At 50.3% G+C, this 16,925-nt stretch overlaps 1 protein-coding gene across 3 annotated transcripts in view; it reads left to right on the top strand.

Moving 5' to 3' along the window:
- Nucleotides 1-16,925, top strand: part of snama (something that sticks like glue) — an 85,069-nt gene that overhangs the window by 14,706 nt on the left and 53,438 nt on the right. The window lies entirely within an intron of this gene.

Below are 16,925 nucleotides of genomic sequence, written 5' to 3'. Positions count from 1 at the left end.
CCATTGCTAGGAGCTTGACTTGCTTAGGTCCTTTCTCTGAAACAGTCCGGGCTGAGGACATATCGGACCAGGTTCACTGGCGTTTCGTCGGGGTTTCCGATCTGTCCCATCATGCAGCCGCGTTGGTGCCGGAGCGCAATTACATATCGCTGGAACTCGACCTGCTTGTCTTCAAATTCTTCAGGCAGGTTCTGGCACACAGAAGTACGGCACCGCAGTGCAGAGCCCTTCCTCTTCGTGAATCGCCGCACCCAGGATGGCGATTCCTTGAATTGCGCTCTCGTGAGTCCAGTGGCATGTGCGATCTCTGCCGCTTTCACGCGGATGCATTCGACGGTCACAGGCAGCGATCTCGCACGCGGCTCCCAGACGAACTCCGCAACCTTGTCTTCCAGTTGTGGATACGCTGTGGTCCGCCCACGAAATGACGGTTTCTTCTGGTTACTGCTAGTTATGATGCGCATCTTCTGCCTCCGTCAGTACCAAACGCTCTCTTCGGGTACTCCAAATTCGCGCTGCGCCACCAGGTTGCCGTGAGCTTCCGCGTACTCAGTCGCCTTTTTCTTGAAGGCAGCGGTGAATTGCAGTCGGCTTTCGCCAATTTTGAAACAAAAGGTGAAAAAGCAGCCTTCAACCAAAATAACTTTGTGACAACGCAAAATGGTGATGCAACAACGTCGCCATACCGCACTGCTGCTGATGGCGATGGAGGCTGTTGACTTCAGCCGCCCATTGTTGCAAGACTTCCGTAGATTTTCCGCCAATGTCTGGTATATAAGGTGGGGGTCTGTTTTTTTTTTTTTTTAAACATAAGTGCGACCTATATTCCGGTCTTTAAGGTAAGACCCTTTTCAGACCCTTCAGTCCTTCGTTGAACTGCAGAACAGCCAGTGCTGCAGCTGCCTCTACAGTTCTGAGAGAGGCAAACTCTTTCTTTGGGCATCTCTTCCACACCAATGAGTTAGTTAACTGACTCATCCTGCATCTGCATTCATGAACAGCGCGCTAGCAAGTCAGAACTCGCTAGCCTCTTAAACAGAGGCACTAGCTCTTTAGCAGTATCCTTTCTGAATGCCGGGGATGCGTCCAAGCCACGGATGGCTTACCTGCAGCAAGCAAGGCTTGGTGCCTGTTGTAGTGGCACCAGGAGTCCTCTCCAGGTGGGCAGGCAAAATGTAGCAGCTTGTCATCTTTGGAGTATGAATGCAACAGGTTGGTCATAGCACCTTTCTGCATCCTTTTCACATCGGAGGGCGTTTTCCTTCAATGCAGATGCATAGTATGCTGGCAGTTTCTTGGCGACTACCTTTGTGATCTTTTCCTTCTTCAGCTTTTCTGTGCTGGGCAAAGACACGTTTGGCGACATGATTCACACAATCTTCTTTGATTATGTACTTGTCGAAAAAGCTTTACTATCTCCATCGCTTAGCATTGTCTCATGCTGTGCAGCTCTGTGGACCTGCTGAATATAATGCGTGCAGCCTCCACCTCGATGGCGTGCTAAGAGCCAGAATAGTTTTTTTGGCAGAGTTCCTTTTGTTCCTTGGCCCATTCTTCGTGACCTTCATCACCAGGCTTGGGTCCCAAGCTGCGTGCATTACAGTAATATGCTCTGGGCCGAGAAGTCGAGACTGAGGCCAGAGTCCACATTGATCACAGCACAGGTGTGACCACGTTTGTGCCAGGTTCCATCGTAGCTGACGTAAACGTCGAGCAATTCATCCTCTTTGGATCCTCTTTGGCTGCCTTCTTTTTCCTAATGGCATGCACGGCATCCTGCATGGCATTGCACACAGCGTTCATCACGGCGCTGTGTATCTTTTCACCTACCAGCTGGTAGGTCTTCAGATGCGTAGGCTGCGGACTATTCATGCTTGCAAAGGAATTTTTCAACTTTTTTTGTTGTACCTCGATATCGCCTCGTGCACTGCTACCTCCACGACAAAGAGTGAGGCGTGCTGCTGGTCTTTTGATATTAATGACCAAATCACAGGGTGGGGGGGGGGGGGGCACAGCTCATGACGGGAGTCACCATCTGTCGATGTAATGTGGTAGTAGGTTGCCATTACTGCCGACTTCTGAGCGGTTCCACAGAGCGAGCCCATAGTAGTTTGTAAGTTTTTGATGAGCTGCTGAGTCAGGCCCCTCTTTCCACCTAGTGGCCTTGGTTACCAAAGAGCTAAGTGCAGCCCCCATTCGTTTTTTTTTTCACATAATATATGCAGTCTTTTTTTGGATAGCTGCACAAGACCATAAACTTCTTCATTGCACACAGTGCAAAACATGCAGCTGTCCCCGTCGCAAACTATGTTCGTGTAACGCGAATCATTTCTGCTCTAGGAGCGCCTGAACAGCTGCTGTGTAGCCTCAACCTCCATTCTTCCAGAATTCTCGTCAGTGTTTTTTCTGGCACTGGTGTTGCTGCTTCCATTCAACATAGTTGAGGTCCACTCTCTGCTGGCTGTCGGCTGCACCCATGGCAGAGGTTAAAGAGAACTGCATAGTCCAACACAAGCCCTGTGTGGAACTCAGTTACACAGCCTACGCCAGTATGGGAGCTGTGGCCGCATGTCAGGCATGTGCCATCATACACTGCTGTGACATTCTTCGAAAACGTAGTTTCCATTTCCATGTAAACCTTCTTCACTGTCTCTTCAGAATCTGTGAGGATGTTGAGAGCAGCTGCCGCTACGGCAGGCTTGAAAGTCTTTTTGAGATGTTCTCCGTACGTTTTGTGGTGTTTGGTTTTTGTATCATAGGTGAATACAAACAAAGAAATGTAATGACAAGGGATAAGAAAACGACCGGTGGTGAGATACTATATGCCTGCCGGAAACCAAATAGTAAGGATACATTCACTCCGGATTACACATCGCTATACAAATAATTACGCGCTATACAAAGAAATGAAATAAAGCAAAGGGAACATAGTACAGAAAAATAACAACAGAAAAAAAGCTGTCATGCCCCTAAAGAGCGTCCATCGGCTGCCCAGCGTCAGCTGTGCTCGCGCCGGTTGCCTCCCTCACCAGCAAGGCCCGCTCCTCCGCGGCCACCATTGCCGCCGGCTCCTCGTTCGACATCGCTGATGCCTGCTCGCAGGGCACTGCAGAGACAGCAGTGGTATCCCTGGCCTCGGGATGCAGGTGCCTGGTGTAACGCGAGTCGTGTACGACGAGCATAGGTGGCAGCATCCGGAGAAAAGGGCATGTGGGAGTCCCCACAAACTCTGTTAAAGCACTTGAAACGGCGAGGAGAGTTTCAGATTGCACCCATTTTCAAGAGAGTGATATGTCAAATCGCAGCATCCCATGCCTTCGAGCTGGGGCAAGCCAGTAGGCTGCGCTTTTTTTCCCTCAAGGTCAGCTTTGCTGTTTTACATTTCCGACATATAGAAAGGGTTTGTTAAAGTGCAGGCGCTCCTATAGGACCCAGGGGCCCAATTGACTCTAGCTCGACTAGCGGCTGGAAGAGAAAGTGGGTGTTCCCAGTTTTGGTTTCAGGCGTGCGTATCTTGTATGCTAGCGTGCGCTGTGCCCTGCTGCACCCTTATTGGTGTAACTTTGTGTCGCCGTTGCCTAGCAACCACTTCAGCTGCGCTCCAACCCGAGCTTTACCCAGGTAAGCTCAGTTAAGTTCAGAGCAGCGTTGCGTCAATTGCGCGAGAAGTTGCTAGGGGAGAGCAACATGGGTCACACAATCCCTACTGGTGGCTGGGATAGAAAGAGCCACCTGCCAATACAGTGGCGCATCGCTTAACCGCTGTGCCACTGCGCCACGAGGAGCATGAGGACTCCCAGGGATCTATGAGTGTAAAGTAAAGAAGCTGGGATTAGGCAAGCTAAACGGAATGGAGCCAAGCGGAAACAACGTGCCCAGGAAACAGAGGAACAACGAGAACGTTTGCGAAAATGGCGAGAATCGGAATGAGCTAAGCAAGCCATGCTTTCGCAACCAACCACGTTTAACCAGAGCGAAACCACGGCAATTTTTTCTGTTCATTTTCGGTCTAGGAAAATGAAAGTAAATTAGAATCAGTGTACTCTTGACCAGCCATTACACAGCTGCGCCACACAGCCTTTGTCTAACAGTGGCATTCCAGGAAAGAGAGCAGGTTGTTTGTGAAATGAACATTTATTTTGCTCCTCGTAAGCACAAAAATGAACTGATACAGTTGGCATTTCCATTTGGCACAGGATTAAGCTCATTACGGGCTCCTTGTGCGTCCATTGTTAACGGCATCACGACACACAGCAGTGGCTTCACCCCCACACCCCACACTGCTGCCCTGCAACATGGGTCTGCAGGCAGCATCGTCTAAAGTGTGGTGGATGCTGCAGCTTTCTTGTTATGCCAGCCCGGTTTTCTCGAGCTTGGGATAGACTTCCATGAGGCGCTTGATGCTCGCCACCGATACTGCGCTCAGTAGAAGGCTCAAGAAACCGATAATTTTCAGTGCGATCATATGCTCTCTGTAGGCCACCTTAATGGTAACCTAGAGCATGCCATTACCTCGAATGGAAATGGTGGAAATATCCAGTCCGTCCGATTCACTCCCGTCAGTGCCCGCTAACTGTTCAAAATTGAAGATGGCACCTTTCGGGGGATGGGTTGGTCGTTATAGTGATGCCCACTTGCCTCGGTATTAGGCCATAAAAACGAACTTTCATAAAAGGGATCTCCACAGTGTTGTTGGTGTCTTTAGTCCAAAAAATCAAACCTTTCAACTCTCTGAGTCTGAAATATCAGTTGTGAAAATGTGCAGGTTTCTATTAGGTGCATGACTGTTCCTTAGCGAATTCTGAAATATCGCTCAAGTCCGAATTATTGAAGTCTGAATAATCGGTCGGTTACCGTACAAGATGACATCTCCAAATGATTTTCAAGCATTCTTCCATTCCCTGACGCTATTCTCTGCCCCTTAGATGGACGTCCGACTACGTGTTTTGTTTGACAGAAATATTGGATACGGAAGAGGCCACAACACGGACTCCCAGCCAGACGTTCACAGTATGCCTCCTGTGTGGTCTGAGATAAAAGGGGGGCTTCATTGCGTGTTTTTAATAATTCAGACAGTATTCTCAATGCAGAAGTTTCGGGTCTTGGAGCTTTCAGTCCTACGCGTTATCTTTTCTTCGGAAGTTTTGAAGAGTGCACTCCCATGCTGTCGCAGAACGCTTGCCATCGACATGTTTGTCCTTCTTCAAATAGAATACATTTTTCCCCGCTTTCAGCCAGTAAGTAGGAAACAAATTATGGATTGTTGGGGTCACAGAAAGACAGCACATTCCTGTAAGGGTTTAAACTACCCATGTTGAAACAGCGAGTTTTGTTCAAAGGCTAGTGGTGCGTCTTCGTTAACTGCTCATTTTCTGACACTGACAGGCAAGGCTGGTGTGTTCTTAATTATTAAGCATGCAGTCCAGCATATAGTTTGACAGAAAACTTCTTTTTTTTTCGTATCTTGCCAATGTCACAAACCCGTTTAGAGTTAATATGAAACCTCTCTGTCGCAGTAGTGGGTGTGCTCAGCTAAACTGCTTGAAATGCAGTGCAGTTAGGCAAAAACCAAAACATTCTTCACCTTGCCACCGTCAGAAACCACAGGAGTGCCGCGAACCACTTCACAAAAGCCGCAGGCCACAAAGTGTGTGCTCCCCTTCAAGACACTGGCTGGCGAGGTCAGCCTAGCAGTTTAGCTTGAAATGCAGCATAGTTTGACAAAAAAAACATGCATCTCACCTTGCCATTGTCAGAAACCGCAGAAGTTCCTCGTCGAAGACCCAGAGAGACACCAAAGCATGCAAAGTCTGTGTGCACTAAAGAAAGATGTCGCGTTCACACGTGCAACAACCATCTCCCTGCTTCATTCTGCCCTTGTCTGCCCAGTCGCCCACGCTGGTGGCAGCACTAAACAGAGAGAAGACAAGCTCAGGCATGGTGCATTTCCTGCGGCCAGTTTTTGCCGTGCTTTTTATGAAATTTCTTTCTGCGCTTCCAAGCCAAAACGGAGGGCTTTCACTGGACATTTGCAGAGACATCAACGTCCCAAACCAGCTGAGTGTCCAGAATGTTCAATTTGAGAAACTGGATGTCACCCACATTTCGCGCACTTTTAAGCGGGAAGCTCCCAGACCCCCTTAGAGTGTGTGGGGGTAGCGGTCTCGGACTCAGAGGAGATGCCCTCGACTCAGCGTGGCAAGCTCAGCGGAGACCAGCTACCAAGTGACAAGAGGTTTTTGGGCGTTCGGTGCCCAGCTTTCGCCGGTCGCAAGCCAGAGAATGGGTCAGAGCCAAAGGTTTACAGAACAAAACAAGGTTTATACAGCGATGAGACGATACAGAGGATTTAACAATCACTAGTACAAACACATACAAAGTGATTAACAACACAATGCAACGCGTGCAAAGTTAAACTTCAGAGAGATTACAATATATAGGCAATATTGCACCTAAAGTGCTCTAACACAAGAGAGAGGTAAACAAACAAAACAATTTGTTCACCGGGCACTGCGGCATTCCGACGACCAGAGTTCCACAACGATGCCGTCCCGCAGACTGGCGACCGTTGCCTCGTTGGTCCGATGCTGGCCGAGTGGTGTTTTCCCGGGAGTCGAACGGGCGCGCTTCGATGAAGCTTAAACGGCGGTCCGGACTGACTAATGATAGCGGTCAATGCCTTCTTTTATAGGCTCGCTTCCACGTCTGTTTGTTCTACGCGCCAGAGTAGGCGCGCACATACACTCAGCATCGGCAGTGCTGGCTCCCTTCCCTCTTCTCACCGGCCGCGCGTCCCCATTGGTCAGAGGTCGGGTGTCGCATCTCGGAGATTCGAGCGTGTTCTGGCGTGGCGCCGTCGTCGACGGCGAGGGGGACATGTCTTAGTGCACGCAAGGCTACGCCCTTTTCCCCCCGTCAGCGGTAGAAGCAACTCGGATGTTCCAGAGAAATCTTCGGCATGGATGACTCATTCCCTCGGCGCACGCCATGTCAGTGAGCGGTGGTGGAGGGGAGAGGGAGCCACGCGCTCAGCTGGGGTTTTCCTTCTCTCCCGTTCGGCTCGCGCCGGCGAGAAGCCGTGCGCGCGGCGCTGTTTTTGCTTCTTTGTTTCCAAAATTGCGCCGAATTTTGTGACACTGCCCCTTCCTTTAAGAATATTGTGTAACAATATATACAAATCACAAAATTCGTACGCACATGCATTCGCTCACAAACTCAAGGCGAATGCCAAAATACATACTACAATACCATGAAGCTTTTCACATACATAACACAGTGCAATGGGCAGACTGCACTTCAAAGCACGCAGCAGTTCGGCGGTACAATTCGCGCGCACATGCATGCGCTCACAATGTCAAGGGCGAATGACAAAATACATACATCAGTGCCATAATGTTTTTCACATTTGAAACTCAATGCAATGTTCACAATGCACATAAAAACACTTCGCGATTGGGCAGTACATTAACACAACATTGCATACAGGAGGCACACAAGAATGAGACATACTTTCGCTTATACTTCCCCGTTTGGCCTACACAGTGGGTTCGGAACAGAACTGTTTCGCTCAAACTTTCGGCCGCACTCGCGGTTCTCTTCCTTACGCGACTCCTTCGCTCTGTCAATGTTTGCCTCTGCCCTTTCCGCCCTGAGAAATTCCTTCATATCCCACGCATACAAAAGGGTTTCGGGGCGGCATGCACCTGCGAAAAAGACAATCGACAGGTTCCAAGGCACTTGCATCACAACGCAGAGACTCAAAATAAGGACCGGTGTGAACACTTTCTTGGTCTCCTTCTCGAATTCGACAGTGCGGCAGGAAAAAAGCCGAAGCAATGTGCCGATCAGCACGAGGATCTTTTCTAGAGTCTGCCTTACCCTGAGTTTGGCAGAAACTCCTGACACATTGTTTTCGCGTGTCCTTTTCTGGCTTTTCGTTCCTTTCTTCGGCATTTGTGCTCCGCTGCGGCCACTTACTGGCTTATCCGCCAGCTTCTCACAGCTGCTTACTTCGTTCTCGCATGTTTCTTGCGAAGAGGGTTTCTCTTGCGCGGAACGTTCCTGCGCTGGATTTTTCCCCTCCTACTTGGGTGATTCTTGTATTGCTTCCTTTCCTGCGCTAGCTGGCTCGCGCTTCCTTCGCCGCTTTTTCTCCTGTCGATCACTGCGACGCTCTTACGTGCAGGATTCGCATTTTTCGCCCTCGCGGCGACCATCTGGGTCCTTGGGAAATTTTGCCCCCTTGATGTTACCCAATATAAGGTCGTATATGGGGCGTTCCATGCAAAGTGCAGTAAGTTTTCCGCTGTAGTACGGAGTCTGCACCTGCACTCTGGCTTGCGGGAAGCGCTTAAAGGAGCCGTCTACTAGCCGCACGAGGCTCTTCGTTCCAGTGAGATCCTTGTCTCGCACCAAGCCTCGCTTTATGATGACCGCGCTGCTTCCTGTGTCTCGCAGCACTGAAATTCTTTGCGGCCCTACTTTCCCTTCCGTGACAGGCATCCTGTGCATTCTGGTCGCGCGTTCACTACGGCGTTCACAACGGGCACCTTCTTGCCGTTCTTCAGCTCAACAAAGCCGTTTTCGTCTTCTTCCTCCAGGTGATCACCTGAGGAGGCCCGCACGCACGATACCTGGGGAACGGCCTTGTTTGGGTTGGAACAAGTACTAGCGGGTTTGTGCCCCTTTTGGCCGCATTTGAAACAAGCTGGCAGGCTACTGTTCGTAGCGCTGTTTCGGCAGTTAGAAGCGTAGTGGCCTGTCTTGTTGCGCAGGTAGCACTTCGGTGGAGGTATTGGGCTGGATCGGGTATCGCGGTTGTCGTATTTCCCCGCGCTTTCCGAATTTGCGTTCTTGACTCTACTCAGATTGGTTCCTCCTTGGGCTTCAAGAAATTGGTTGGCAAGTTCTAGCATTTTGGAGAGGGTCTTGGCCCTTCTCTCCTTGAGGTATAGCGCCAAGTTCGGGTGACAACTGCTCAGGAATTGTTCCTTGATAAGCAGCTCGCGGAGTGCACTGTACTCCTGGGCGATTTCCGACAGTTCCATCCACCGATCGAAATAGTGGCTTAATCGAGCCACATATTGGGTTGCCGTTTCGCCGTCTGTGGGCTTTCCTGTCCGGAATTTGTCCCTAAATCCCTCGGTGGTGAGTCGGAATCGTTTCAGCGAAGCGGCCTTTACCTTGCTATAGCTGGCTGCATCTTCAGGAGACAGTCGCCCGAATACACCTAGTGCTTCGCCGCTCAAACACGTGCTAAGAACGGTAGCGCGTTCACTGTCTGACCAATTCTGGCTCACTGCGATCCCTTCGAATCGCTTGAGGAATGCGTCGAGATCGTCTTTTTTTTTCGTCAAATCTTGGAAGCAACCGGCTGGCATCAATACGCAAGCTACTACCTTCCTCTCTAGTGCTGTGAACTACAGCTGAGTGGTTCGCACCACGTTGCAGTTCCAGCTTCGCGGTAAGTAGCTTCATTTCGCGTTCAAGTTCTCTCTTTGTCTCTCTCGGCTTCTTCTTGATCCTTCTGCCTTTCTTTTTCGATTCTTTCTTTTTCGGCTTCGTCTCGAGCCTTCTGCCTTTCTTTCTCGATTCTTTCTCTCTCCTTTTCGGCTTCTTCTCGCGCCCTCTCTTTTTCCTGGTCCACCCATTTACGCAGTCCGGCTCCGGACAACCCCATCTGGGTGCCGGCCTCTACTAGCTCCTTTAAGTTCATATTTGGAGACCGAACCCTGTACTCAAGGTAATGAATACCTCTACACGGTGAGCCTCACTAACCGCTTCGGCGCAGCACCTCACATTATCGCTCTGCTGCTACCACTCGTTTACGACCTCTTCGTAAACCCCGTCCGACTCTTTCTCTGTTCTCTGCGCTTACAAACACCAAACGTCCTGTCGCGGACGCCAGAATATATTGTCACCCACACTTTGCGTACTTTTAAGCAGGAAGCTCCCAGACACTCTTAGAGCATGTGGGGGTAGCGGTCTCTGACTCAAAGGAGATGCCCTCGACTCAGCGTGGCAAGCTCAGCGGAGACCAGCTACCAAGTGACAAGAGGTTTTTGAGCGTTCGGTGCACAGCTTTCGCCAGTCGCAAGCCAGAGAATGGGTCGGAGCCAAAGGTTTACAAAACAAAACAAGGTTTATACAGCGATGAGACGATACAGAGGATTTAACAATCACTAGTACAAACACATACAAAGTGATTAGCAACACAATGCAACGCGCGCAAAGTTAAACTCGAGAGAGATTACAGTATATAGGCAATATTGCACCTTAAGTGCACTAACACAAGAGAGAGAGGTAAACAAACAAAACACAATTTGTTCACCGGGCACTGCGGCAGTCTGACGACCAGAGTTCCACGACGATGCCGTCCCGCAGACTGGCGACTGTTGCCTCGTTGGTCCGATGCTGGCCGAGTGGTGTTTTCCCAGGAGTCGAACGGGCGCGCTTCGATGAAGCTTAAACGGCAGTCCGGACTGACTAATCTGATAGCGGTCAATGCCTTCTTTTATAGGCTCACTTCCACGTCTGTTTGTTCTACGCGCCAGAGTAGGCGCTCACATACACTCAGCATCGGCAGTGCTGGCTCCCTTCCCTCTTCTCACCGGCCGCGTGTCCCCATTGGTCAGAGGTCGGGGGTCACATCTCGGAGATTCGAGCGTGTTCTGGCGTGGCGCCGTCACCGACTGGCGAGGGGGGACCTGTCTTAGTGCACGCAAGGCTACGCCCTTTTCCCCCCGTCAGCTGTAGAAGCAACTGAGATGTTCCAGAGAAATCTTCGGCATGGATGACTCATTCCCTCGGCACACGCCGTGTCAGTGAGCGGTGGTGGAGGGGAGAGGTAGCCACGCGCTCAGCCGGGGTTTTCCTTCTCTCCCGTTCGGCTCGCGCCGGCGAGAAGCTGTGCGCGCGACGCTGTTTTTGCTTCTTTGTTTCCAAAATTGCGCCAAATTTTGTGACACTGGGAAAAACCCAAGTGGGCCACAATTTATTAAATATTCAAGGTATGTGCATGTTTACATTCCCCGGGGCTATTAACCCTTTCAGCCCTGAATTATTTTTATGGCGCGGAAAATTTTTTTTTTTTTTGCCTTAAGTACTCTAATTACCCAACAAAAAGCATGTTACAATCAAATATTACCTTTTGGACTCATTGGTGTTCGAGATTGGATCATGTTCTATATATAGGACATCAGGGCTTGGAGGTTGTCAGAAATCAAAACACAAAGTTGCAATCTGAAGTTTATTTTCAAACAGAAACAGTTGTTTGGAGCTTTTTCTAGTAAAGGCTTAGGCTATTGCGTATGGAAGGCTCGAAAGCAGTTCTTTGCTGCAGATAAGCAAAGGTGCACATTGCACTTTTGGCACTTCACCTTGGGCTTGCCTTTGCATCCTTCAAACTTGCATCGCTGCTGCTCTTCCTCTACTGAAGGCCAGTGACCAGTTTGGTCGTACCGAATGTCTTGGATTGGCCTCACTTCAATCAAGTTCGGGCTCTTCAGCGGCTGAAGTGGAGAGGAAAATGGCCGTCCGCGCTTCCGTGGCAACCCGGCAGAGCAAGCTTTTGCCAAGCTCTCTATTACATTCAGAGTGAACTCTAGTAAATCCATTTGATCCTTCATCTTGATTTTTTGGTGCTCGGCATGGCGCCTGTATTCCAACCACGAGTTTGTGACGCACAAATTGAAAATTGCGTTATTACACGCAGTGTCCATTTCTTCGATCGAATTGAGGTCCTGTAGAGGGACACCAAAAAATCTGTCTTGTCTACTCCCCCCATGCTTTCGTTGTACTGCTGCACAGCTGCTGGGCGTTTCACATTTATGAAAGCCCCGTCTGCTTTGCTCCACCTTGTCACATCGCCTAGATCATCAACGCCAACAAAATTCAATGCCAGGCTTACTGCTCGATTGTCCATCCATCGTGTGATCACAATTTTTCCGTCGCTGCTCACGAGGTAGTCTGATGACCCTCTTCCTTCTTTTTTCAGTTGTTTTTCCGTCTTCAAAGGGCATTTTTCAGTTCTGTTCTGGTGAATAGTGCCAGCAGCATAAATTGTTTTCTCAAGCAGCACACGGAGCACAGGCAGGGAGGTGAAATAGTTATCAAAAAACAACTTGTGCCCGATGCCATCAGGTACGCTGGATGCTAAATGGAGAACAAAGGCGCCTGTTACTCAGAACGTTTTCTTGATTTCTGAGCTAAGTTCTGTTGTGGAGCCTTGGTAAACGAGAAAATCATAAATTATTTCCGACGCACCACACAACATGAACACTTTGACGCCCCAGGGGTTTGGCTTGCCTTTGATGTATTGCTTGATATCAAGCTTCCCTTTGAACGGAATGATCTGTTCATCAATGCATAGGCGCTCCTCCAAAGGAAGATTATGGCATCTTTCTTGAAATGAATTCAGAAGTGGCCTCACTTTCCACAAGCGGTCATTATTGTTGTGATCTCCATTTACATCTACAATATGAAGACAGTTCCTGAGCTTTTCAAAGCGATTCCTGCACATGTTTACAGATGCCAAAAGTTCTGTTTTCATTGAAGGCTTCCAATACATGCGCAGCCGTGGATAGCGCAGAACACCCATTGTCAAATGAAGTGCAATAAGTTTTCTGATTTCTTCTTCATTTGTCAGCACTGATTTTCCATCTTGGAAAGCTGAGTACGTGTTGGTCTTGTCGGCTAACTCAATAACACGCTTTTGGGCACATACTTTGAAAAATATGCGTAAGGCGTGAGAAGAGGATTGCAATAGCTTTCGTCCTCGTCAGCTACCGGCTTGAATTCAGCAGCTGGCTTTTCAAATGGTTTCCTGCACCAGGAGCCGTACTCTCGAGCGCTCTCTTTATCCGGCTCTTCCTCGTCAGACGAGTCAGATAGCTCCTGCTGGTTGTCCCAGTCGCCGTCCACTGCATCGTCTAGCTCACCTGCTTCGTCTACCTCTTCTTCTTCATCGTCGATGTCCGATATTTCGCCGTTGCCCAGTGCAGCAAAGAAAATATCCGGATCTTCGAGACGTGGCCTTCTTGAGCGAGGCAATCTCCTTGCCGAGTAGAACAACGCAGTAGGTATTGTCGCACCTACATAAAAAACAACGCGAAATTATTGCTCCCGTAAAAGTAAACACCGAACGCCCCGCAGTGAAACTTCCCGCTGATCGCTAACCCTTGAGCCCTGGTGTCCTTTATATAGGACACGTCATTCGTGGCCTCTTGTGACCGACATACAGCCCAATGTAGAAGCTGCTCCATGATTTTAGCATCTCGAAGGTCTTAAAAAGAACGTATATAATTCTCAGGGGCAGCATGCAAATTAGTCGTTGAGTAAACCAATCGCAAAATCTCTCTTACCTTCACTGCCGTCGCCCGCGCCGTCCGCCATTTTCGCCGTCGTCTCCCGTCGTTGCAAACGCCACAACATCAACATTGATGCCCATGTCAACAGCGATGTCCCAAGTTCAGTTTCGGTTCTTGTTTCGGTAGTTTTGGTTGGTTTCTAGCCTCATGTCGCGTGTTTTGCTATGTGTCCTATATTTAGGACACCAGGGCCGAAAGGGTTAGATCTAGCATGTGGGGGTAGCGGTCTTGGACTCAAAGGAGATGCCCTCGACTCAGCGTGCCAAGCTCAGCGGAGACCAGCTACCAAGTGACAAGAGGTTTTTGAGCGTGCGGTGCCCAGCTTTCGCCGGTCGCAAGCCAGAGAATAGGTCGGAGCCAAAGGTTTACAAAACAAAACAAGGTTTATACAGCGATGAGACGATACAGAGGATTTAACAATCACTAGTACAGACACATACAAAGTGATTAACAACACAATGCAACGCGTGCAAAGTTAAACTCGAGAGAGATTACAATATATAGGCAATATTGCACCTAAAGTGCTCTAACACAAGAGAGAGAGAGAGGTAAACAAACAAAACACAATTTGTTCACCGGGCACTGCGGCAGTCCGACGACCAGAGTTCCACGACGATGCCGTCCCGCAGACTGGCGACCGTTGCCTCGTTGGTCCGATGCTGGCCGAGTGCTGTTTTCCCGGGAGTCGGAACGGGCGCGCTTCGATGAAGCTTAAACGGCGGTCCGGACTGGCTAATCTGATAGCGGTCAATGCCGTCTTTTATAGGCTCGCTTCCACGTCTGTTTGTTCTACGCGCCAGAGTAGGCGTGCACATACACTCAGCATCGGCAGTGCTGTCTCCCTTCCCTCTTCTCACCGGCCGCACGTCCCCATTGGTCAGAGGTCGGGGGTCGCATCTCGAAGATTCGAGCGTGTTCTGGCGTGGCGCCGCCGTCGACGGGCGAGGGGGACGTGTCTTAGTGCACGCAAGGCTACGCCCTTTTCCCCCCGTTAGCTGTAGAAGCAACTCGGATGTTCCAGAGCAATCTTCGGTATGGATGACTCATTCCATTCCCTCGGCGCACGCCGTGTCGGTGAGCGGTGGTGGAGGGGAGAGAGAGCCACGCACTCAGCCGGGGTTTTCCTTCTCTCTCGTTCGGCTCGCGCCGGCGAGAAGCCGTGCGCGCGGCGCTGTTTTTGCTTCTTTGTTTTCAAAATTGCGCCGAATTTTGTGACACTGGGAAAAACCCAAGTGGGCCACAATTTATTAAATATTCAAGGTATGTGCATATTTACATTCCCCGGGGCTATTAAGCACCAGGCAAGTTGTCTGGCACGCTTGGGAGTAGGCTCGGCAGTTCGTTGCCTGTTGTTGAGGCTAGGGTTCATGTCTAGCTTCCTCAGTATTTGTGAGGATGCTTGAAGACTGCCCGCATTGAAACGGATGACAGCCTCTGCAGCAGCTGCTTTGGACAGCGTCTAATGATGCCTGGCGCTCCTTAGGGACCAATGGCCATATTGTCGAGTGCTAGCTCTCGTTGCTGTTCTGGGTTTTTCCACGCTGGCAACGCTCCAGCATCTTTGGTTCTGCCAAGTGCTGGTAGATTGGCAGTAGTGCCTTGCACACACGTGATGTCAAGCGCTTTATCAATGCTTGGGAGTGGGCCCTTCCTTCGCTTTGGCAGCATTTTGGCGACACCACGAGTTTGGCCTGCCGGGCACAGACAGTGGTTCGACACATCGTTTGATGTAATGAGATGATACGTGGCCATCACTGCCTGCTCCATTGCTTGGACGTCTCCGGCATGCGACTTGAGAGCCTAGCTACAGCATGCAGTCAGCTTATTCACAAGGTCGCTTGTGAGCTTGCCTTTGCCAATGAGGCTCTCTTCCCTTGCCTCTGTCTGTGCTTTGTAGTCACATTGCGTGGGGCGCACGCCGTTTGCAATGTAAATAGGCGGGTTGTGTCGGTGACCTGGAACAGTCTCGCCTCGGGCCTCTGCAACATTCTGCCTGCACCTAGACTTCGGGCCTGTTGGACAGGAGCTGTGGTTGGCCGTGATGTCATTAGATGTGACATGATAGGTGGCCATCACAGCCCTTTGTGTGGCCTCCACGTCACCAGTGTGCGACTTCAGAGCCCATGCATAGTACGAGCTCAATTAAGAAATCAAGTCTGCTGTAAGCTTTCCTTTCCCACCAAGAGATTCTCCACCAGAACCTCTCTGTTTTGCGACCACATTGCGCAGAGCAGTTCCCATGCTCTTCTGGACATGGTTTATGCAGTCTTCCTTTGTAATTTCAATGTAGCCATAGACTTCTGCTTCGTGCAAAGCAAGGAAAGTGCGACTGTTCCCATCGGACAGTACGATTGTGTACTGGAGGTTGTGCTGTTGTAGGGACCGCTTGAATAGGGTAAGTGCAGCCTCTACCTCCATTTCGCCAGTCTTGTTCTTCTGGCATATGTGGCTTGCTTTCCACGCTGGATATGTCGGGTCGTCATCTTTTGGGCCCCGTTTGCATGCGGCACACAAGTTACTGAGCACGACATGAGCGCAGGTCCAGTAAAAAGCTCAATAACTGCCGATTCCGATGTGAGAGGAACGCCCTGCCCGCGTGTCATCCATGAGCCGTGAAATGAGACTGCGATGTTTCCGGGGTGGCCCGAGATTTAGCTCAGAGTACACCTCTCGAACGCATCGTGTGCAGTCGGCTGTCATCCTCTGGGCTGTACGGTCCACTGCAGGCATCAAGTTTTCCTTGACATACTTTTGCTGCGTTTTCGTGTGTAAACCCCGGTGAGAGAGATTCATTGCCGGGAATGTATCATTTAGTGCACCACGCTGATTTCCGGTTGCTTGGGTTGCGCGTGCGGTGAGAATGTTCACAACGAACGGGTTCTTTTTTGTCCTCCAATCGCACGTGGCAAACTCCATCTGGTAGAACCGTCACCGTAATTTATGCACGAAAGCGTCAGTTGAGCTCTAGTTTAGGCATTCTTCATGAGGGACCGCTTCAACCGTGACTGTCGTCTTAGTGGTTTTCTCAGGTACCGACAAAAGATGAATGCTCGCCCTTACGGGGTCACTCTGCGTCCAGCCGGCTGAGCCTTTGTGCTGGCTACACGGAGGCGCTACTCGTATGCGACACCTTTCCCCAGCCCATGGTGCAGAGTCGCAGCCACAGCTGGTCCGGACGAAATAGGCAGCTGCAGAGCACGCTAGGAAATAGTTTATTGTCCTAACGTGAGGTAGAGCACACTGCGGAAGAATTTTCTGTCCAATAAAATAGAGGTTCAGTAGCTCACCAAGTCGTCATCAACCGGCGTTGGGTTGTCCGGGTGTCGGCGGGCAGGAAGGGATCCTTCAAGGCAAGAGGTCAGCAGCGGGAGAGCCGTTCCCGCTGCAAAGCTCCTCTTTTTAACCCCTCGGGCATTCCTCGCTAGGGGCAACCATTTGCCCACAAGCTCAGGCATGCACCCCTTCCCTAAGGAGCCACTGGGTTGTCGTGACATCACGTCATTGTTGGGTGCACGCGCTCGTCTCGTGACTCCATGCGTTCGCCTCTGGCGCGGGTAC

The sequence above is a fragment of the Amblyomma mixtum genome, chromosome 4 (genome assembly GCF_055824585.1).
Source record: "Amblyomma mixtum isolate Tamu chromosome 4, ASM5582458v1, whole genome shotgun sequence".
Lineage (NCBI taxonomy): Eukaryota > Metazoa > Arthropoda > Arachnida > Ixodida > Ixodidae > Amblyomma > Amblyomma mixtum.
The sequence above is the reverse complement of the archived record's forward strand: the minus strand, read 5'-3'. Positions and strand labels throughout refer to the sequence as shown.